Source organism: Sinohyriopsis cumingii, chromosome 5 (genome assembly GCF_028554795.1).
Source record: "Sinohyriopsis cumingii isolate HCF-2022 chromosome 5, ASM2855479v2, whole genome shotgun sequence".
In the NCBI taxonomy this organism is placed as follows: Eukaryota; Metazoa; Mollusca; class Bivalvia; order Unionida; family Unionidae; genus Sinohyriopsis; species Sinohyriopsis cumingii.
The window spans coordinates 61,989,838-62,014,166 of record NC_142965.1 but is presented as its reverse complement, the minus strand read 5'-3'; the positions used below and the strand labels follow the sequence as shown (position 1 = coordinate 62,014,166).

The following is a 24,329-nucleotide window of genomic DNA, read 5'->3' as shown; positions in this document are numbered from 1 at the left end:
GGGGGCATCAGTCCGTTGCCCCCACCCCACTCCCAAAAAAGTGTGTGTGTGTGTGTGTGTGTGTGTTATTATACCCATTACATTACTTGCAAAATATATATGGTGCTGACATTTTCGGCAAGAGGGAGACCTACCGATATTCTGCATATAATTATTTTAATGTTTTTCAGAGCGAGAGTATTGGGGCCTGATCTGTTCAATATATTTCTCAACTGATACAGCAGGTGTAATCAGAGGCGTAGCTGGGGGGGGGGGGGGAAGGGGAGTACATATGTCCCCGGGCGCCAAGGTACAGGGGCGCCAAAATGAGACTTACAACGTTACATTATAATAAGTAAACAAGGGTAATATTCAAAAATGTGATTAAACGGGGAGGGGGCTGGGGCGCCAATTTTATAGTTCGTCCCCGGGCGCAAAATATCATAGCTACGCCTCTGGGTATAATAGATACCCCCCCCCCCCCCCCCCCCCCGAGTTTGCCACAGAGCGCTCGTGTAATATACGGTTTAATACAAAATACATGATTGTGGGCAGGAATATACAAATTTTGGTCGATATACATGATCGTTGGTATCTATTCAAACGAGGGCCATGAAATACATTAGCAAATTCCTACAGTATTTTAAGGCAGGCGATTACGAATTATTTAAACCACGTTTTTCATCTGTCACAGATTTTATAATCATTTTGAAGTGGCTGCTTTATCTCGAGGAAAACGAGCGGTAAGTGTTATACAAAACAAAATCTTAATAGCAATTTGATCACTTTTGCGTCATTTGACAGTAAGAATAGTAATAAATAGAGGATAATTTCTTTTCCTACGTTAGGCCTAATACCTGGTATGTTTTTTAGTGTGGTACACACACAAAAAACAACCCCAAAACAACACTAACAACATTTTAAAAAACCCACAAAAACGAGTGCCGTGCCGAATCCACGGGCTAAAATGCTTTATTATCATTTTTTTTATTTATAGCATCAATCACAAATTGAAATATATACAGTATTAGCGTTGGAAAAGAAAGTTTTCTTTTTGTTATATTTTTTTTTTCTCACCCTAGCGAAACACTTTCTGCAAATGACCTTAATAAAGAAAAATAATAAATTAACCTAAACCACTTTGAATGTCGACCGTATCTTTTATTTACACGGCATCATGCGCGGAAGAAAATACCAACTGAACCGGGATTTCAGACAGCAGATGAATTGAAGTTGATTCATTGAGCATCATTAGCAATTGTACAATCAAACAGATGCAACAATGAAAAGTGGAACTATGAAAAATCGAGAATGTTAGATTTGCGAAGGATTTATTCCGAATCATTGTCTGCTAATAGAGAATTCATGTCAGTTGCTGTGTCGGCGATGCCCACACAGCGCGCCGTCCAAATGTGAAGTTGCGTTTTGCTGACAGACATAACACTGTGCCATCATTTATCTGATGGCATGTAAAGAAGCTGCTTAAATTATAGTATTTAAAAGTTTCTTCATTTTGTAAGAGCTCAAGAAATTAATTCTGGTTTGAAAGACAAGATGACGATAAAACTCAGAAGACGTAGCTGTACAGTACCGTTGGTGTTGGAGACATCATAATAAAGGTAACTGCGTTAACTTCGCTTTTTGTTTGTTAATTTGTTGGATATTATCTTTTGCTGATCTTCTTTGAACTTGGAGTAAATTTTACATTCTGAACATTTTTATTTGTACTTATCTGCTTAATATGTATTGCTGGGATATCATATAGAATATGAAGTCAGTATAATGGTACTATATTTTACATATTTGAATGATAAAAGACTGGTAAATGATATAATGATAAACTACAAAATAAATAATTTGCCCATTATCCCAAATATGTTAATTAAAACAAACATTGAATGTAAATTCAGATATAATGAGCAGTTGTAAGAATAAGAAATAACATTTTATCCATTGAACCTGTTATGTGTTATCATCATCAGTTTTAAAATAAACACATGGAGACAAGTTTGCTTAAATTCTAAAATTAACACACACACACACACACACACACATATGGTATTTTAATCTAATACAGAAATGGTGACATTGATATATGCAGACCAATAGTTTTTTTTTCTTCTACAGATATAAATTAAAAAGCCTAATTCTGAGAGTTTCACCTACAACATTCATGATGGGAAAGGGCCACTAATTAAGAGCTGACATATGTGGAAGAAAAATACCATCCATGTTGAAAAGGGCTAGAGGTAATGTGAGAAAACATAATTTATCAATCTTATTTAACATTATTGTTGATATTTTATCTCAACTGGTCAAAAGGCTAAGTGGGTTTATGTAATGGTCCAGAGTGTGGTATTTATTTCACATCCCCTTCTGTCTTTCAACAGTAAGAAATTAGCTACTTTGGAGTCCATAGTTCTGATCAATTTGTTTATATAAAACTTGGTTTTGGGCTTAAATCAACATCTTGGATAAATCTAATAATGAGCAAAATCCAAGTATATACATGTGATCATGTATAAGATTAGTTGAGTTTTTTAACCAGCCTAAAAGCCATACTTCCACAATATAGGCTAAAATCATTAAGTTGTCCTTGAAGTTTGATGAGTGTTAACCATTAATAATAATAAGGTGATCTTTCATCTGAGTATGTTACCACCGCATGCAATATTTATACATGTAGTGCAGTTTTTACTAAACTTAGAATACATGCTTATATAAATGAGATCTAGATTGAAGAAGTGAAGATGCATACAAATACATGAGGTTATAACCACTACTGCTGATTCAAGTTTGATCATGCTTGGCCATTGGGCTTATATAGTCAAGTTTCACAATGATGCTTATTATGAGTGTGATAAAGGTATGGTAGTGAAGTGACCTTGCATCTGATTGGCAGAGTTTCTTATGATTTGCACAACAGTGTTTATGATCCAATTTAGATCTGACTTGTTTAATTATTTGCTTGTATGTCTGAGGCTATAAGCAAAATCTATGCATATAATGTGGTGGTTCTACATCTCACTAGCCATTCTTGCTACTGCTCTTAAAACTATTTCTCATTAATTTTATCAGACTTGGTGAATAGATTTATCTCATCAAGATATAGCAAAAGAGCAATTTTGTAAAAAAAATATTCATTCATATTAAACTCAAATTCTGCATCTGATTGGTTGACCTTGCAAATACTATAAGGGCACTATTTCTGACAAAAAGATTATTTTGATCTAATGTAGCAGAAATGCTTATATGATCAAAACATTGAAGATATTTGATGACAAATAAGAAATAGTTTTTCATGCAAATTTGATAAACATTGATAAATCGGTTCATATCATTAAAAGCTTGGAAGAGTTTGATTACATGCGAGACCATCACATATTAATCATTCTTTATGTAGAGAATTATTTTTGTCAGGATTTAGTAAAATATGTAAAATCAATATGGACTGGTTTTGTTATGTACAGCAACACTAGTTGTTTACTGAGTACTGAGGGAATTGGAGTAAGGCAAGGGTACATTGCAGTAGGTAACCTGGTTGACTTGATAACAGGATTTTAACACAAACATTTTTATCAGGAGTCTAGCATACTAACCATTGATTCACTGCAGATCCTGCCCCCATTAGTTACCTTTTAATACATAAAGCATTTGGGTTTTTTATGTCACAAATCCCATAGGGATTAAAATTAACATCATAGGTCTCACTGGATAGTTTCGTATTTTGACATCCCTCTAATTTTTAAGGTAGAAGGCATGAACCTAATTATCACAAGCCTAGCATTTATAAATTTACACATAAGCTAAATCTATAATGTGGTTCAGATTTACTTTGAGTTTGGCATGGAAATAGGTTGGCTTGTTGGTGACTGCCTGTCACAGTTAGATGAGCATTGGAGATCATATGCGTAACTTAGTCTGCAAATGAGCTGCCGACTTTTATTTGTGTCTGCTACAGAGGTAAATATAAAAAAATCTTGATGGTAGAGGGGTGATGAAAAGTATGCTAATTTGTTATGGTACTAGTGAACTTTATTCATGCATAAGGCACATACTGATTCTTTTAGTTGCCTTGTCACAGAAAAATATTGAAAATAGCTATTTCTAGTAAAAAATGAATGTAAAATGTACCTGCATCCTTTGACCCTACCAGAACCAAACTAAAAGCTCAAATTTGTGCAGCTGCTTTTGCTCATCACAAACATAACTGGGAGTATAACTGCTAACCCTACCCTCTAGCACACATTTAAGATCTTTAGAGTTTTTAAATACAGCCTTCTAATTATACAAGTTTCATTACATTGGTCAATAATTAGTCACATGTGATGACACTTGTAACTAATCAAACCACAGCAACTGAGAGCAGACTAAGCACTGATATTTATATGGTACAGTGGCAATATACAGTCTGTCTGCCGCAACACATGAAACAAACTGGACAAATCTGAAAGCCTTGAATTTGACTTTATTTATCTGTATGGTAGAACAGAACCTGAGTTGAAAAGCTTTTAAAGAAAGACCTTGATATCAAACCTAATAATAACTGCAGGAGTTATGGATAATTAACCATTCTCTCAGTTTCAAACTGGGCATTCCATCCCATGGGGTTCTAAATGTAAACCAAGTGTAACTGATATCCTAATGAACTGTAAAGACCATAGCAGCACAACAGCAGGGGACCAGATATGTCCAGATCCAGAAATCATAGACCAGTTTCAAACTGATGATGAACCACATAAAAATTACACATCTGCTAGAACTTATGTTATGAAGATAACTTAAATTGCATTATTATTAATCCTCCTCCTCACATTCATCATAATTGAGATGCATCATATATGTTTTATTGTAAAATAGTTTATGCAGCATAATTCAGTGAAGACCTTTGCTGCCAATTTACCAGTGAACCATTTGTTTCAATGAACATATTTTATGTTGTAACAAGGAGCATCATTTAAACATTATGATACACTTATCATACCTGTATATGAAATCTCAATACTAACACTTATACTTGCAATACTACTACTAATAAAAACACCTGCATTGATAATTTGATTATGTTCAATTGGACTTGTATCTAAATGATCACCAGCTGTATGAAAAGACATATTTTAATATATAGATATTGGATGGAATACTAGTTACCACAATTGAATAGTCATATGATAAATGATATATTATTTTAAACAATTTATATTTGCAGTGAAACATACTTTTACATTATTTTCACTTAAATTTCATTTATAGAGCAGTATACTCTGCATTCATTAAATTACTGAAATGTTTAATAATACAACAACAAATACTGCAACTTCCAGAATCACAAAAATCAAAAGATATAAGGTGGCGCTATACAGTTTCGCATTTTGCATAGGGTTAGGAATTTAAAGAAAAAGAATGTCCTCGGCTTTCCTCACTGGTTATACTGGCTATTTAAAAAAGACCTTGTATATCTTAGGTATAATGCAAAGAACCTTTAATTCCCTTTATTTTGGTGTATGATTGATGGGTGTACTATGGGTTATAGAGTATACAGCTTGGCCTTACTTCAAATGTGCACCTTTCAAAAAAGTGCTAGCTCTACTTGGTCATTTTCACTTCCTGAACTTCAGAGGTCATTTGTATAAAAAAAGAGCCAATAACTTTTTTTACATTTTATATATTTGGTAATTCATTCATTGCACTTTCAGAAGCTGGTATTGTCTAGTCTGGCAAAATTCATTTTCCCTATTTTAATAGCTGCTATGTATAGTGTACTTTAGACTAATTCAGACTGATTTTTTAACACAAGGGAGCAGTCATTTTAGTTAGCAGTGTGCTTAAATCATGTAAAATTTCCAAAAGTACAATATCCAAAAGAAATATCATCCACATTACATTAATGTAGCATAGAGGTATGCAAACATTCTCTCCACTGTGCATGTTTTAAATGCGAACTACTTCACCTTACATACGTCACTCTCTCAAAAGTACATATTATCTGGTGAGCGCCACCATAAAGAAGATGTAGGTATTATTTTTTATGATTTAATTATGTTTATATGGCTGAAACATTTAAGTCGCAAGCATCAAAACAATCCTTATGAATAATTCTCCTGCTTTTTTCCCCACAGAACAGTATTTATGAGTGTCAGTCTCTAACAAGTACAGCCTCCCCCCCCATGATAAAAGTGAGCTATTTTAAGAATGCACATTACATTTTGTAAACATAGCAACCAATGTTATGCTGAATGACAGGAACATGAAACTAGCCAGAATTATTTCTGAGATATCAACAATGAATTTTACAATTAGAAAAGGGAGGTAACTCATCAGCTTCATAAAGGTCAAAGGTCAAAATGTAAAATATTTGCCTATTGTTTAATATGGAAGAAGCGAATTCACTTTCTCTTCATTTATTTTTTTATTTCATTGCAAATAAATGAAAAGAAACATTTTCAACATATATTTCTGTCACTTATTGCAACAGTTTTAAATTTAAGTTGACTCTATTCCTATATTCTAAGTCTTCTAATTTCCCCATAATTAAGGTCACTACTCACACAAACATACCTCATGGCAAATTACGTAAGCAAGAGAAAAATGATCATAATTAGCTTATTTTCATGCTTAAATGCAATATGAATGTACCATTTTATTCAGAACATCATGCATAATTATATGAAAATAAAAAAAATAATTGCAAACATTTTTTTATTTTCTATAAAGAAGATGTAGGTATTATTTTTTATGATTTAATTATGTTTATATGGCTGAAACATTTAAGTCGCAAGCATCAAAACAATCCTTATGAATAATTCTCCTGCTTTTTTCCCCACAGAACAGTATTTATGAGTGTCAGAGTCTCTAACAAGTCCAGCCTCCCCCCCCATGATAAAAGTGAGCTATTTTAAGAATGCACATTACATTTTGTAAACATAGCAACCAATGTTATGCTGAATGACAGGAACATGAAACTAGCCAGAATTATTTCTGAGATATCAACAATGAATTTTACAATTAGAAAAGGGAGGTAACTCATCAGCTTCATAAAGGTCAAAGGTCAAAATGTAAAATATTTGCCTATTGTTTAATATGGAAGAAGCGAATTCACTTTCTCTTCATTTATTTTTTTATTTCATTGCAAATAAATGAAAAGAAACATTTTCAACATATATTTCTGTCACTTATTGCAACAGTTTTAAATTTAAGTTGACTCTATTCCTATATTCTAAGTCTTCTAATTTCCCCATAATTAAGGTCACTACTCACACAAACATACCTCATGGCAAATTATGTAAGCAAGAGAAAAATGATCATAATTAGCTTATTTTCATGCTTAAATGCAATATGAATGTACCATTTTATTCAGAACATTATGCATAATTATATGAAAATAAAAAAAATAATTGCAAACATTTTTTTATTTTCTTTAAGGTGGCGCTATACAGTTTCGCATTTTGCATAGGGTTAGGAATTTAAAGAAAAAGAATGTACCTGGCTTTCCTCACTGGTTATACTGGCTATTTAAAAAAGACCTTGTATATCTTAGGTATAATGCAAAGAACCTTTAATTCCCTTTATTCTGGTGTATGATTGATGGGTGTACTATGGGTTATAGAGTATACAGCTTGGCCTTACTTCAAATGTGCACCTTTCAAAAAAGTGCTAGCTCTACTTGGTCATTTTCACTTCCTGAACTTCAGAGGTCATTTGTATAAAAAAGAGCCGATAACTTTTTTTACATTTTATATATTTGGTAATTCATTCATTGCACTTTCAGAAGCTGGTATTGTCTAGTCTGGCAAAATTCATTTTCCCTATTTTAATAGCTGCTATGTATAGTGTACTTTAGACTAATTCAGACTGATTTTTTAACACAAGGGAGCAGTCATTTTAGTTAGCAGTGTGCTTAAATCATGTAAAATTTCCAAAAGTACAATATCCAAAAGAAATATCATCCACATTACATTAATGTAGCATAGAGGTATGCAAACATTCTCTCCACTGTGCATGTTTTAAATGCGAACTACTTCACCTTACATACGTCACTCTCTCAAAAGTACATATTATCTGGTGAGTGCCACCTAAACAAAAACTTCCCTACATGTATCAACAGTTGTCACTTAATAGACAGAACTATGAAGATTTAGAATAGGATGTTAACAAATTAGGTATTCAAGTTAAAAAGAAAAAAATACCAAGTAAGCTTACTACCAAAAAATCAAACAATAACAGTGAATTTTAGTACATTCCCAGGAAACAGAATATATGATTTTTCTTAACTTGATCTGATACATCTTAAATCTATAGAAAATGATTCATATTGTATGACTAAAATATTATGTAAACAAAAATTCCATCACTTTTTTCAGATGCAACATGCATACCCCAACCCATCCTTCTTGATCATAAAGTATACCAGCATTCCACTATAAGATGGGGAGCTGTAGTGGCTCAGTGGTTAGCTTTCTGGACCTGTGAAATAAGGTAGGTTCAAATTCTACCATCAGACCAACCTGGGTTAGCTACCATGGTGTGTCCTTGGGCAAGGCACTATACTTAAAGTGCCTTGGCACTAAATAACTTACTTGTGTTGGTTTACCATAAAAGGCCAAACCAAACACAAAAAAACAACAACTTTAAAATATGAGTTTTGTCAATACTAAGTAAATGAAAATCATACTGAAGAAATGTTTTTGTTAATACAGTTTAATGGATCTAAAAAATCTTTCTTCTGCAGGAGTTTAAAATGTTAAATGAAAAAGGTCATGGTACACATTGCTTTGTTCGTACACATCAGGCTCCGTAACCCATATCCAACTAAAAATTTTAGTAGAGTCTGAATAAAACATATTTTAATCTGGATGATAATATTCTTTCTCCATTCATATATTACACCACCAAGATTGATCCAAATAAGATTACATTTTACTATAACACTGAGGATGAGTATGCCTCTTAACAACTGACAAATGTGGAGAGAATGGAGTTAAACTGAACTTTGATTTCTTTTCAACCATAGCACAAGATGATCATTTATTATGAAAAAACCTGAATAAAGTTGGAGTTCATAACCATGACGGTCTTGATACAATATAAATTCAATATATTATTGTTGTCTTGAGGTATAGTTCTGTATATTACAATCTCACACAAGATCAGGGTATATTTTAGTACCATACAGTTAATTCGGGATTGTATTAATACCTATTCTGGTGAATGAACATTAAATAAGATTTACTATTTTGGAACCAGTTGCAATAAAGTTTACTAAACAAGAGAAAATATGACTTTACTATAATATCTAAAATGTAAAATCTGCAAACAGAATACTTGCTTGACTTTACACTTCAACTATATCATAATATTTATTTGAAATGAATTTATACAAATGGCATTAAATTGGGTTTCAGGCTGGTAATGACAATGGTAGTAGTGAATAGGGACGGTCTAGGGACTAGGGAACTTCCATGTTAAAAAGGGTATATCCACTCTGGGGACTATGTAATTTAACATGGGAGGAAAAAAAATATCCATTCTAGGGACAAGGGGAATTTAACATGGGAGAAAGAAAAAAAACTATTCACTCTAGGGACAAGGGAAATTGAACATGGGGAATAAATCGTGGGACTGTCTTGGGACTAAGGGAAATGGAACAGGGTTGGGACCCTATTTTAATAAGGTCCCGACCTGATGGGTCTATGAAAATGGAACAGGCGAAAATTGAAACAGGGAGGGGTCTCTATTTTTTTAATATTTTTTTAAACAAAAAAATAAAAAAAGGGGTAGGCAATTGAAAGTCAAGATCTTTTCGTGAGATAGGAATGGCCCTGAAAAGGGCCTTTGGTTTTATGTTAATATACCCTTAACATAAAGGGCATCTGTGACATCTTCTTCTTGACCTTAGGCTGCGCCTGACTGCAGGACCATAGATTAAGACTCTTTTGAGGCATCCTTGATGCTCCATATAAGATTCTTCGCATCCACAGGCTGGTGTCTGTCCTGTGGATAACTGTCCAGTTGGATCGGACATACATTGATATGTCCGTCCGGAACATCATCGAAGACACAAGCGTTGAAGATTGTACGTCGGTCCACATGTTGGGGTGCTGAGTAACAGGTGAAGGAATGCAGTGAACTGTACTTATTTATAGGGGGAGGAAGGATTGAAACGGATTGAGTTTGTTGACCAATCCAACCACGCGTTACAAAATTCAGTAAGCCCACGTCCAATCCGAAGAGAGCAGTCTGTGACGTCACATAGTCTATATAGATTCGCTAGCGCCTGTGCGCAGTCAATCTAAGCGACAGTTCTTCAACATGACGGAAACTCAGAAAACGATCAGTTTGGGTGCACTGATGGTGGAGACTACCCAAGGGAACCCAGACTTACTTTCAGAAGAGGTGAATTGGGATTTTGTGGAGTTTTTTACCTTGCAAGAATTTGTTCCTGAACCTTCGTCACCTTCTCCTTCATTACTGCACATGGAAAATTTTAGACAGAGACAGAAAGAAGAATTGGAGAAATTTATACAACAGCAAAAGGAAGCGGAACAAGCTTTTCTCCTACAGCAACAGCAGCAAGAAGAAGAGGTAAGAAAAAAACAAGAAGAAGAAGAAGCAGCAGCAAAGAAACAAGGGTGTCAAAATCAAACGGTCACGGTACTGTTAGACATTTTAGCGGAGTTAAGAAGTCTGAAACAAATGTATCAGACTTCTTTATTACGGCCGAAGAGAATACGACCTTCCCAAGCTAAACACTCCAACCCTGTGACTACGCCTACTGCACCACCCTTAGTGATTTCAACGAAATCATCATCAACAGTACGCAGTCCAGAAGTAGGCCTTGGCCATGGCAAAGGCTTAAGACAGTTAAAGTTGATTGTTTAAACTCACCCCTTACACCAAAAAAGGCCCTTTTCAGGGCCATCCACGTCTCTCGAAAAGAGATAGACTTTCAATTGCCAATAACTAAAAAAAATCATTTTACCCAATAGTACCTGTCTGTGTATGAGTGTGCGTGAGTGTAGGTTCTTATTTTAAAATCAAAACCCAAAGACACTTACCTTTTATAATTAATTTATTCTTTTATAAATATTTACAATTCACAATTCACAACAGAGCACTTTAAAAAGTTCATAGACTTATTCTGTCTCATTGTTCACTCTCTGTTTTTTTAATTTCTTCACCGTCATAGTCTTTTCCTCCTCTTCCTCCTCACTTTCTTCCCTTCTTTTCTTCTCCTGTTTCTTTTTCTTCACCTGTCTGTTTTCTTCCTCTTCTTCTTCCTCTTCCTCTGAAGAATCCCTCTCTTCTTCTGACTCCTCTTGTTTCTTTTTTGGGCAGTCTGGTGACCAATGTCCTTTTTCTTGACAATAATAACAGGTATCTTGACTTTTGTCTCTTCTAACCCCTTTTTTTTCTTTTTTGACGGTCTGGACACTCTGAAGACCAATGCCCTTTCTTCTGACAGATATAGCAAGTATCTTGACTTTTATCTTGAAAGGAAGGAGAGTAGTCCCTCGGCTGGTCTGAAGAGAATTTTCTAATGACCCCTCGCAAAGCTCTGATGAAACGTTCGATCTTGGTAGTCTCTTCCATCGTTGTGCTCAGTTTGAGAGTGAAATGAATAGTGAAAGGACAAGACACATACCCTTTATATACACTGGTCTGCTATGACTATAAATTAGTCCATGGTGTTTAAACTTTAGTCATTTGACTTTTTGCTATCGAGATGAAATGATCCAATTCATTTGAGAAGAAAGAAGAAGAAAGTAAGAGGCAGAAACGTGATCTATCGCCTCGTACCAGGGCTGAAGTCTTGGCACAAATTCATGCCAGTGATTTTGAAGTGGACATGAGTGAACCAGAATCCAAACCCTCTAAACAAAGTTTACCACCCTTAGCCAACCCTGAAAAGTACTATGACATTCGAGAGACGGAAAAGCGTCCCTCTAGAAAATTTAGAACTACGGCTTACAAATACACAGTGAAGTTTAAAGATTTCAAGTCTGAAGTACTGTTAGAGAAAGCAGAAGGGTTCATCACCGACATGTGGGATTCTTTGCTCACCACACTCAAGCGACAATGTCAACCCAAAGAAGATGATCGCTTGAGACTTTCCATACAACATGACGGCTTGAAATCCCCTGTTTGGATCAAGTTTAGCAGCCCTGCAGAATTGACCACTTCCAAAGTCATGGACAAGATTCAACACGTGCAACAATCTAATGACCAGTTTGACATCACCGATGGAAAAGCCACACTGGACATGACCCACGTCTCTCCTCCTCAAGGGACCGGACAATGCAGAAAGACCTTATTGGTCAACAACCTTCGCATTACCAAAACAAGTCTTGTCCAAATTAATAATTTTCAAGACCACATGTGTTTAGCCCGAGCCATCGTGGTGGGATGAACTTATGCCGACAAGAACACATGGTAGAATGGAAAAGAGCCTGGGAGAACATTCGAAAATCGAACCGAGCCAAACAACGAAATGAAGCAGAACTTCTGTTACAACAAGCATGCCTGTCCAAAGACACATCCTGTGGCATTCCTGAGATGCAAAAATTGCAAGATGCCCTAGCTCCACGATACACCTTGAAAGTGCACCCTCAAGAAGTGCGCGGGTCTCTGTTGTTTCGAGGGAAAGACTTTAAGGATGGAAAATACATTCACCTCTATCATCATGATGACCATTTCGATACCATTACCACTATCACTGGATTCCTGGGATACAAATATTACTGTGAGAAATGTGACTTATGATGGTTATAATAATCGAGAGCAACACAAACATTGTGGATCGAAATGCTCAGGATGTTTGGCCTCTCAACCCTGTCTGAGCGAAGGGCAAGAACCAGTGCATTGTCCTGCTTGCCTGCGCACATTTGTCGGCCCTGCCTGTTACCAACAACATCTGAAGATGCAAGGTTCACAGAAGAAATGTGCTTGTCAACTCCTGAGATTGTGCCCAATGTGTGGACAAGGTCTATGTATCAACAGTACCAAGGCACACGTATGTTCAGGAAAGAAAAAATGTCACATTTGTCACTGCATCGTGGACTTGGAACACCAATGCTACATGCAAAAATGCCAATCCCAACCAGAGAAAGAGGATGGTCACAAGAAGAAGAAAGGCAATTTCATCTTTTTCGATTTCGAATGCATGCAAGAGACCGGTATTCACATTCCTAATTTCTCCGTGGCTCATCGAGCGTGCGAGAAGTGATTCAAGAACCTATCTTGAGTTATTGCCCTCACTGCAGTAAGATTCCTGGAGGGCGTGAAAAAATCTTTCAAGGACCGAACACACTAGCCGATTTCACACAATGGGTCTTAGACCCCATCGACAAGACGTGGAGCCAAGAGGACATCGAACATTATTATGGAGAATGTCATCACCATGCCACGGTGATGGCTCACAATTTCTCCGGATACGATGGACAGTTTCTTTTGAGATGTTATACGGAACGTGGCATCGAGCGTCCTAAAATCACTTTGAACAGAGCCAAAATCATTTTCATGCAAGTGGGACAAGTGCAGTTTAAAGATTCGATGAGCTACTTAGCCATGCCTTTGAGTCGAATGCCTAAAATGTTTGGAATGACAGAAATGGCTAAAGGGTACTTTCCACACTTTTTCAATACAGAAGCCAATCAACACGCCGTTCTACCCCATTTGCCTCAGGCTCACTATTACGACCCTGACAACATGCGTACCGAACGAGAAACTTTCTACGCTTGGTACCAGGCTCACACCTCCGACCCTTTCGACTTTCAGGAAGAAATGCTAAAGTATCGTCGTTCCGACGTGGACATTTTACGGCGATGCTGTGGAAAATTTCGAGAACTGTTCATGGAACACGGAGGGGTTGATCATTTAAAAGAGGCTTGCACCATTGCCAAAGCGTGTTCCTTAGTCTACCGACAACGATTCATGCTTGAAAACACTGGCTGTCATCAGTCCTCAAACGACCAACTATGTCAAACGTCAATACTCGGTCAAAGCCCCATGCTGGTTGCATTACTTGTGCGACAAGGAAGACAAATGGATTCAGCATGCCCGCAACGGACAGGGCGAAAAGATCATCGGAATGCATTCGGTCGATGGCTGGGACTTAGAAAACCCCAAGATCATGTACGAGTTTAACGGTTGCTTATTTCACGGATGTCCCGTCTGTTACCCTGACCGCGGCACTAAAAATCAGTTCTTACAACGAATCATGGAAGACTTGTACCAGGCCATTTGTCAGTGACGCCTAAAGTTAGAACAGGAAGGATAACAAGTGGTGGAAATGTGGGAACACAAATACAATCACCGTTTGAACACCGATCCCGAGTTTAAACGTCTCATGGAAAGTTACCAGTTCATGGACCCCCTGAACCCAAGTGATAGTTTGTACGGAGGAAGGACCAATGCCACCTGTTTGCTGTACCAAGCTGACGAAGAGAAAGGAGAAGAAATCAAATACTTGGACGTGTGTTCACTGTATCCCTACGTGTGCAAATATTGTTGCTTTCCTGCAGGGCACCCACAATTGTTCACCGAACACATCGACCTAAAAAACATTCGACAATACGAAGGCTTGATCAAGTGCAAAGTTTTGCCTCCCACGAACCTATACCATCCCGTCTTACCTCGCCATTGCCAAGGCAAACTTATGTTTCCTTTGTGCCGTACTTGTGCTGAAACGTGCAACCAAGATCAACCTTGTCATCACACCCGAAGACCAAAAGACATTCAGAGAGAAATTCTGGGCACAAAAAGGCATTACTTAAGATCACATTGAGAAAAACGAAGGCAGGCGATCGTTTGCCAAAGTGATGTTAAATTGCTTGTGGGGTAAAATGGCACAATGACCGTGTTTACCCAAGATGGAGTATTTGACCGAACCTTCCCGTTACTTTCAGATGATTCACGACAAAGCCAAATTCATGAAACACGTGGACGTCGTTCGTGAGGATTTGATCTTGGTGAATTACGAAGAAGATCTGAACTTTGTAGAAGATGACCCCTTTGGAAATGTCATCATTGCAGCTTACATGACAGCTCATGCTCGCTTAAAATTGTACGAAGCTTTAGAACTGTTAGGGGAACGTGTCTTGTACTTTGACATGGACAGTTGCATTTATATCGATCACCCGAGTCAACAGCACCCTGACATCGAAGGAGACCGTTTAGGAGCCTGGACAGACAAGCACCCTGATGACAAGATTCTAAGTTTCGTCAGTGGCGGTCCCAAAAATTACGGCTACGAATACTGGGACAAACAAGGAGAAGTGCACACGAAGTGTAAAGTGAAAGGACTTACTCTGAATTATCGTACCAGTCGAGTGGTCAACTTTGGCGTATTGAAAGAAGCCTTGCAGTCTAGAGAAAGTGACCACCTATCAACCCAACAAGATTGTACGTTTGCCCACACACCACATCGTCAGTCGACCCTTGGAAAAAGTCTGTTAAATCGTGTAGCAGAAGCGAGTGCGGCTTCCCACCCACTTTACTTTGCCGTATGGACATGTCGGTATAAAACATTGGTTGTAAGAGGATAGCCACCCACCAGAAGGATGACTTCGCCACAGCAAGAATTGAGTGAGAAATCCAGTGAGAACTCCAAGTTCAAACCCTACCATTTTCCAGTCTTCTTACCTGACCATTGTGATTGTGCCCGTCGATTGGACACGTTTCAAAAATGGCCTACGGATAGGGAAGGATTACCTTCTTCGTATGTTTTAGCTAGAACAGGATTTGTCTACTTCGGACCTGAGTCAGGATTGGGATACGAAGTACAGTGTTTCGCTTGCGGACTGAAGTTACGAACGGATCTATGTATCTACAAAGATTCAGCTATTCTGGAACATACTCGATGGTCTCCGCACTGCCCTTACCTTTCAATGGCCTTTCCACCCATTAAACTACGGTACTTTAGAGACGGTACCTTCCAAAACTAGACGTAAACACATTGCATCCTATTTCATTGTTGTTTCTTTTCCACATAATAGCTTATTTTTTATAAAATGTTAAACTTTACTAATCTTTTTTCAAGATCACTTTAGTTTGCAAAAATATATCTTGTCATTTATTGGCATTCTACATTGAATTTTGTAAACTAGCTATAAACCTGACCTAATTACTCAACTTAACTGCTGACAGAAACAGTCTACAGTAAATGTATTTCATTTCTATAGCTCGATGGATAAACATTACATCTTTTAAAGCTGTGCACAGAATAGGCCGACATATCACGAGTCAGGAAAACATGGGGGTGGTATCCCCTGTGTCCAAAATTAATATCATTTTGAATAGAATATTCTAGTGACAATTGCCTCTTTTCAAATGGTAAGCATTGCTTTTTTTTATTTTCGTCAATCTGTCAAATTCGGTATGCATTTTGCTTTAATATTTGAGATGGAAACCTTAGGTGCATAGAAATGTCAGACAGCATTGTACATCATGGATGGTGTCCAACATACTTTTATGATCATAAAACAAAATCCCATTTTTTAGTTATGGCCACTGATTTAAAAAATATTCATCCAAGCTAAATATAATAATAATAATAATGAGGACTTTGTATAGCGCCTAATCTTTAGAAGCTCTGAGCGCTTTGCAACATTAGACAACATAAAAACATACACAATGATATGATTACAAAAACAAACACCATGAAATTAGAAAACATAAAAAACATGCTGAGAATATTTAAGGTAGTTAACATTATTAAGTCATTAAGTTTGTTTTTGTAGTCAGAATAAGTAGTTTTGAGAGCACTCTTGAATGGAATCACTGCGTCTTTGTGTCTAAGTTCAGTGGGCAATTCATTCCATGTTGCTGGGCCCTGGTATGCAAAAGAATGCTGTCCATGTGACTTTGTTTTCATAGTGAGAATAATGAGTATATGATTGTCGGAAGAGGAGTGTAAGTATCTTGCTTGTGTGTACAAATAGGTGAGGTCGGATAGGTATGTTGGACTAGAGTCTGTCAGTGAAACGTAGCACAGAGAACTAATGTTGTGTTTGATTCTGGATCGAATGGATAGCCAGTGTTGGGTACAGAGCAGCAGGGAGGTGTGCTCTGATTGTGGTACTCTAAGTATGATCCAAGCAGCTATGTTTTGAACTTTTTGAAGTCTCTGCAGTAGATATTAAGATGAACCAGACAGAATTGAGTTACCATAGTCCAGTCTTGAAAGTAGTAATGAACACACAAGTGTTTTAGTGGCATCAACTGAAAGATATCTGAGAATGGAGCTGATGCGTCTCAGCTCAAGATATGCAGCCTTGCATATGTTCATGACATGTTGGTGCAATGTGAGAGTACTGTCCAGAGTAACACCTAGGTTTTGTACTGATTGTGTGAATTTAATGTTGGTGTTGCTGATATTTATTGTGTGAGGTAAAGGATGTGAATGAGAAAGTCTTTGTGTTGTAATCAGAATGGCCTCAGTTTTATCATCATTCATCTGCAGCTTGTTACAAGTCATCCATGATTTCACATCAGAAATGCACATCTCTACACCTTGGATGGCAGCATCAACTTCAGTTGGGTGGCTAGATTTGTATATTTGGGTGTCATCAGTGTACAATTGGTGAGACACTGGATGATGATCTATGACACTTAAGAGCAGCTGAGTGTATAGAGTGTAGAGAACAGGTCCAAGAACAGACCCCTGTGCAACACCACAACATAGATCAACTGGGCTGGAGTGTAATCTATTTGCAGACACAATTTGTGTCCTGTGGCAAGGGCGATATGCAGATTGTACATTGCTAAAAAGACTGTTTGAATTCAGACAAGATGCAAGCTGGGATTGAACAACCTTTTGTAAGATTTTTTATATGAATTGGAGATTAGAAACCGGGCAGTAGTTCTTTAAATCCTTATGGTGTAGTGTTAGTTTCTTCAGCAGAGGTTTTACAATGGGAGTTTTGAAAAATGATGGAAATTATGCTGATGAGAGAGAGGTATTAATAACATCAGTTAGTGAAGGCAATACTGGATCTAAGCACTCAAGCAGCAGTAATGTTGGAATTGGATCAAGTTCACATGACTTTGGTGCACTCTAGGATGATTATTTAAAGATGAAAATCTCAAGTGCAAACCTTTCTGGTCAGCCATCTCATCCAAAACCTCCTGAAATGGAGAGTATTTTGCAGACTCCAAGATTTCCTCTTATCCTGCTGGTATGTTCTATTTAGTTTATCTGGTCTCTTTTTATTTTTTATCAATTGCTTTTATACCATGCCACAATTGGAAATTCTTTATCAAAAGTATGTATAAATTTCATCATTTTTCTGTCTGTTTAATAAGATGTGTTTAAGAGTACTTACTTACTCATGATGCTGTATATATGAGATTAGATGTTTTGTTAAAAAAGAATGCATTTTGTGATATATTGTATCACTGCTTTATATACAGTGGTCATTGCAACCAGTATGCATTTTGTTTACATGCCAAAAAATCCAGTCTGATTTCTTTGTTTCTTTTTTACTGCAATTAAGGAGTAGTGATAATCTTTATACTCTTAGCTGCATCCAGAAGGACAACACCATCACCATCCCCATCCACTCTGGAGTGGAGAATATAAAGATTTCTCTCTGCCAGTTCCTCTGCAAGTAGTAAGTACTGAGGATGGAAAAAAATGTACACTATAGAATAATGAAACAAATACTACAGATGTTGACTTTTATCTAATCTCTTATTTCATTTACAGCTCTCTAAATACGAGTAGGTCAATTATACACTGTATTTATGAATTTAATTCTCATCTAAGGTAGTAGAACTGTTTTATGTTTGACAAAATGTTGGGTAATTTGTGGCCATGCACTAAAAACACATTTTGTAGCATTTAAAAATGCTTATGTTCAGTACACATAAAACTCATTGGTTTGTTGTCACTTCAGTTGATAATAGTCTTGTCATCTTGTAGACATTTTGAATGTTAGTGTTCAATGCTAAGGTCATATACATTGATTCAACATCAAAATTTGTTTGCAAAATGGAAGATTATGACATGAAAGCACAAGCTCTTGTAGCTTAGATACTGTTATTTCAGAACATTGTGAGATGTTAATTAATTAAATTATAGGTCATAAAACATACTGTTCAAGACTTATTTGTGCAAATAAACAATGAATTGTTTTTCATTGATGTGTCGACTGTTCATCATTCCATTGGTTTTTTTATTTTTCTTTCTGATGTATACCATTGTCTTGTGTAAGTCAGACGCCTAAACCATCTACATTGAATGCAGACTTTACAGACACCAGCAGTGAAACAACATATCCAGGGAATAAAAAAATAAAGGATTATAGGGAAAAGTTTTCATATAAACTGTACAAAAACCATGTATTTCATTTCATAAATATATTTCATTGTTAAACCCATGTTCACTGTACAGATCTTTTTAAGGAGTTTATAATAATGATCTTGATCTTTCAAAACTAATTTCATCACAAATCTGTTACAGATTTCCAGTTCAATGTACTTATGAAACTGGACACAAATATTGAGAATTTGTTGGAGCAGCTGGCCCTCCAAGTTCATACACAAGGCCCAGACACAGAATATAGAGAAGAAATTCTTGCAATGCCATGTGATTCAGTGGAGGAGGGCCTTTGCCAGAGGTTGGAGGAGAATCCCAAACTCTCCAAGAAGATGGTAAATTGGGGCTTTATTTTCTGTTTAAAAAACTGTTATAACCTTTATTTGCTGTTGTGAACCTCAATATGCATTATGCAAGTTCTGCAGTGCCTGTATAATTATTTTTGGGGGTGGGGTGAACATGTAGTGGTCGGCTGTTTTGTCTTACGGATGTAGGCCAAAACATGTTTAGAGATGAACATGTAACAGGTATTTTACTACATATACACTATTACATATTATGTGGCTACTTTAATTCAGTCCTTGAGTGAATGTCATTTATGAAGTTAATAGATTCACGGTGGTTAATTTGGTTTATAATTGCTATTAGTACATTGTGTTGCATAGTTAATGTTATCAAATTTTTTTCAAGTTAGAGAAATTAAATTTGCTTGCAAAACCATGGCAAAAAATAACTATATACAAGCATATTTTGTCACATCGATCATGAAATACTACTACTAATAATAATATCAAAATCAAAAAATAGTAATATTATTATTATTATTATTTTCAGATATGCTACTTGAGCTCCCTTGGCAGGTTTACAATTGGGGATAGTGTCTGCAGGATGATGAAAAAGCTTAAAACAAAAAGAGTCCAAAGGGACGTAAAGGGAAAAAAGCATTTCAAGAGCTTGTGATATGTCAGGTTTTGATAAGTAAGTATGGCTTGATTTAAATTGTGTTTTTCATGTGACTTGCCAGAGATTTTTAAATGAATTGATAAAGTAACTTGAGACACATTTCAAAGTACATGTTTTAAAAATATTCCATTGATTATTGCTGGCATTTAGAAAAATGCAATGCATCCTTTGTTGTGAAACTTATTTTAAAACATTGTATTACTCTTGCAGAAGCCTGCTTGAAAACTAATGGCAAAGCAAAGGCAAATGGAATGGAAGAGACCATATCAGAGACCCTCAAATATGCACCCAACCAACGCAGAATGATAAAAAACAAGGTAATTCAAATGACTCTTATTTCATCAATATTGGATTCAGTTTCGTCTTTTAAAGCATAGTATTTGCAAAGCGGATGCATTTCTAAACTGATAACAAAATCAGCTTATCCTATTGCCCAGGACTATCAGAGCTAGAGTCCAGCTAACTACAATATGCATATATCTTGTCTGATCGGACAAGTGCCTCCATTTGGAATTTTTATTCACATGAAATATTTGGATGAAATAAATTCATCTTTGTGCAAATTGATTGCACCATCCACTTGCCAGAAATGACAAGTAAGTGCAAAGTTATCTTGTATCATGGCTTAATGATAGTAAGGGAAGCACAAGTGCAGTGAAGAAAATTTCATACATTTTTATAATGCTGATTAACATGACTTCTGCATATGTAACTAGTGCTGAGATGATATGACTTTATTTAAGCATTACAATTTTGTTTTAATTTGCAGGTGCCTGAGCAGAAGAAGTAATAGATAAACTTTACAGTGGAGTTGGAGACTGATTCTGATTCATAATCTTAATTAAATCTAGAAAATAAACATTAAAGTCATATTAAAATATCTGTTGTATTGTTTCCTTCTTTCATTTTTCTCTTAAAAACAAATGTCTGAACCTTTAGTCTGTAAATTCAGTGGATTCCTTATCAGCCCATCTACTTTTACTTTACACCATGCTACTTTAAAAAAAAAATGAATTATCCCCATTGGGGTAGGTCCCCCCAACCCCCCACCCTACTTTGTCAACTTACCTGCCACATTTAAATCTAATGGAAGGCCCTGCTGTAAAGCCTGTTAGTAAAACTACCCAACAAGAGTATTTCATACATTTGCAACTCCTAGATGGATGGTAATGTTTTCATTTTTGTAATGTAGATTTGGACATTCTTGCCACCAGTATGGAATATGTGTTTCAGAAACACAAGCAGCTTTCATCAGATTTGCATATAGGTTTTATATGTTGTGAGTATGTTGTAGGAAGTTTTTTTAAATAACATCATATGAGATGATGCCAGTGGAAATGGCAGAAAAGTGTCTGTATTGTTCACCAACTACACCTTGTTCTTACAAAATGTGGCTGTTACACATTCCCATGATGATGTCACTGACAGCCATCAGTGAGGAATGCCCCAACAAGCATAATACAAATTGCTTCCATTGTAATTGTTACAATTCCATTCTGACCACTCCGGTGTCCTAGTGGTTAGAGCGTCCGCCTCAGAAGCGGGAGGTCATGGGTTCAAACCCCAGCCAAGTCATACCAAAGACTTACAAAAATGGTATTAACAGCTACCTCGCTAGACGCTCAGCATTAAGAGGTTAGTGTTAGGACTGATCGGCCTGGTGTCAGGATAGTGTGACTGAGTGCAACATCATACTACATGTTTGCAGCATGATGCCCCAGTGCTATACATCACTATAAACTGCCACACTGCAGACATCGTAGCAATATGACTGAAAAATTATTCAAGCTACGTTAAAAATCCAATCACACACACACAATTCCATTCTACGATCCAGAACCAACACTAATTCCGTACTACAGTTCTTGCATTTCAATCCAATTTTGGTTTTGAAATGTAGTGCCACTCAATTCGTAATGAACCCATTCATTTCAAACACTCGCAAATACTTATTATTCCTGTCTACAACTGAAAAATATCTATATAAAAAAACGTGTAACTGTGTTTTATGCAAGGGCATGGAGATGCACAAAAACTTGCACCTGAAGCTTGAATAAAACCCCGACTGTGGATAAGACTTTACCCATTGATTACCCCAGCTTGGGGATAAATTCCGACCGTGGCGATTTATTATATATCCTATGACTGCTCCAGCTTGAGGGCAAAATCCAAGCACATCCCTAAAAAGAAAACAAGTATAGCGGCTCTTTACCTTCTGTAAATGCCACTTGAGCTTCCTGATGCTGTTGTATCTGCCATTTGACAGAATCACGAATGTGGATATATTTCTTAATTGCCTTTAGTTGTTGAGCTAGTTTAGCTGTATGAAATTCCTTTGTGCAGACTCACTCATTATTAATATTACAACAGTGATTTAATTACACATCACCTGTCAGCACACCGATGATAAGTCAGTTATTTTATAACACACCAACAAGCTTGCCCCTTGCACCCCCCCCCCTTTTTTTTTTATTTGGGCACCTGTGGACATGAATCTGCAAGGCTCAAATTGTCATTTTTAATATAAGATCTCAACATTTTTAAGGCCTTAATTTTAAAGACATCCTTAAAACCCCCAAAAGGTTATCAACTGGATCACCAGCCTTCGTTTAGAGTAACAGCAAGTATATATATATATATATTTAGGTCTAAGGAAACACAATAAAAATGTTTGATTTAACAATGACATATTTGCCTCAGGTCTGTGATCCTGAAGTGAATATTAACTGTCCATTTATTTTCTTGGTTTTTCTTTACTAGGAAATTGATTATAGAGATTTCTGCAATGGTGAAGGCAATGTAAAAATTGGTTACTATAACATACTTTTTACGCCATGTTTGAAAAAATAAATCCAATGGAAAGGTTATAGTCTGAAAATCTTCATTAAATTAAGTTAATATAGGGGAAAAAACTTTAAGAGTTCATAAATATTTTTCAGTGCTGAATAAAGATATAACATAACACTTTCTGCTGTGATTTTAATAGTTTCTGAGAGCATGAAAAATTTCTAGAACTATAATGTATAAATGTTTTCAAAAGATTATATTAATATGAGGGAAAAATCTGTTATGAAATAAACCGACAAGATCTTGTATGAATTCATGTTATCTTTAAATATGATATTTGTGTGAAAATATCTGGAAGAAAAAACAAGATGGTGCCACTCACACATACAGTGTGGTTGCCACAGTAGCCATATTAAGAAACTTTTTATCGCTACTTCTCAATGGATAATTGTGTCAGCGTGTCAACATGTGTACAAAATACTTATGTTGATGTCTAGCAGGTCCTGAATGAAAATTATGGTGGTGTACAGACATCCTATAAGGCCACCAATGTGGCCATCCTGAAAATCTTGGTATAACTACTTCTCCTGAATGAATCGTCATATCAGTGAAAGACTTCTTATGTCTAGTTGGACGTAAATGAAAATAGTGCCAATCTAACCTCCAATATGGCTGTTTTAATGGGCATCTGGAAAACCCCTTCCTTGCTACTTCTCCTAGATGGCTGGTCATTTTGACATTGTGCTTTCACTAGATGACCTATTTGATGTCTGGTTGGCCGTAAATGGAACTATGCATATGGTTTTGATGTCTAGTTGGTCCTAAATGTGGTTTTTGCTGCTCATAAACTTCTAATGGTATTATAGTTGGTTCCTTAATGAAACTGCTGTACAAAATTAAAAGGCCTTCTCACTTTCTATCAAGTTGGATACAATTATCTTTACCAGCTAGGATTTCTTGATCCTCTTTTTTATACATCAACCCTTCGCATATGTAGTTAGCTAAAACAGTATTTTGAACAATTAATTGCCCTCTTGCAAATACAATCCCAATTGCATGCTTTTACCAGTGTGAGAGCTCCTTATATAAGTAGCTAAGTATTCAGTAACTGAATTTCCACATCCACATGCATCAACTCAGAATTAAAAGTTGCAAAACATATACAAATTTGAAAATCTTGAGACATGTGTCACTTTGCATGGTGGGTGTTATGATTTAAATGCAACAAGGAAATTGAATTAGGGTTAATTTCTTTAAGCTGTATTCAATCATGGGGCCCTGGATT

General features: G+C 36.3%; 1 protein-coding gene and 1 long non-coding RNA gene across 7 annotated transcripts in view; one reads left to right on the top strand and one right to left on the bottom strand.

Annotated features, from left to right (window-relative positions):
- The window catches only part of LOC149799294 (uncharacterized), a 152,122-nt gene that overhangs the window by 108,505 nt on the left and 19,288 nt on the right, over window positions 1-24,329 (bottom strand). The window lies entirely within an intron of this gene.
- On the top strand, window positions 476-21,137 carry LOC149799295 (uncharacterized). 6 transcript variants are annotated; one of them, XR_016421138.1, is made up of 8 exons: window positions 476-1,598; window positions 2,107-2,228; window positions 8,340-8,454; window positions 18,471-18,587; window positions 19,439-19,629; window positions 20,129-20,272; window positions 20,468-20,574; window positions 21,027-21,137. It is a non-coding gene; the product is annotated as an uncharacterized LOC149799295 (long non-coding RNA). The 6 variants fall into 6 exon arrangements; XR_016421136.1 differs by having other exon boundaries at window positions 933-1,598; XR_016421139.1 differs by lacking the exon at window positions 476-1,598 and having other exon boundaries at window positions 2,025-2,228; window positions 18,498-18,587.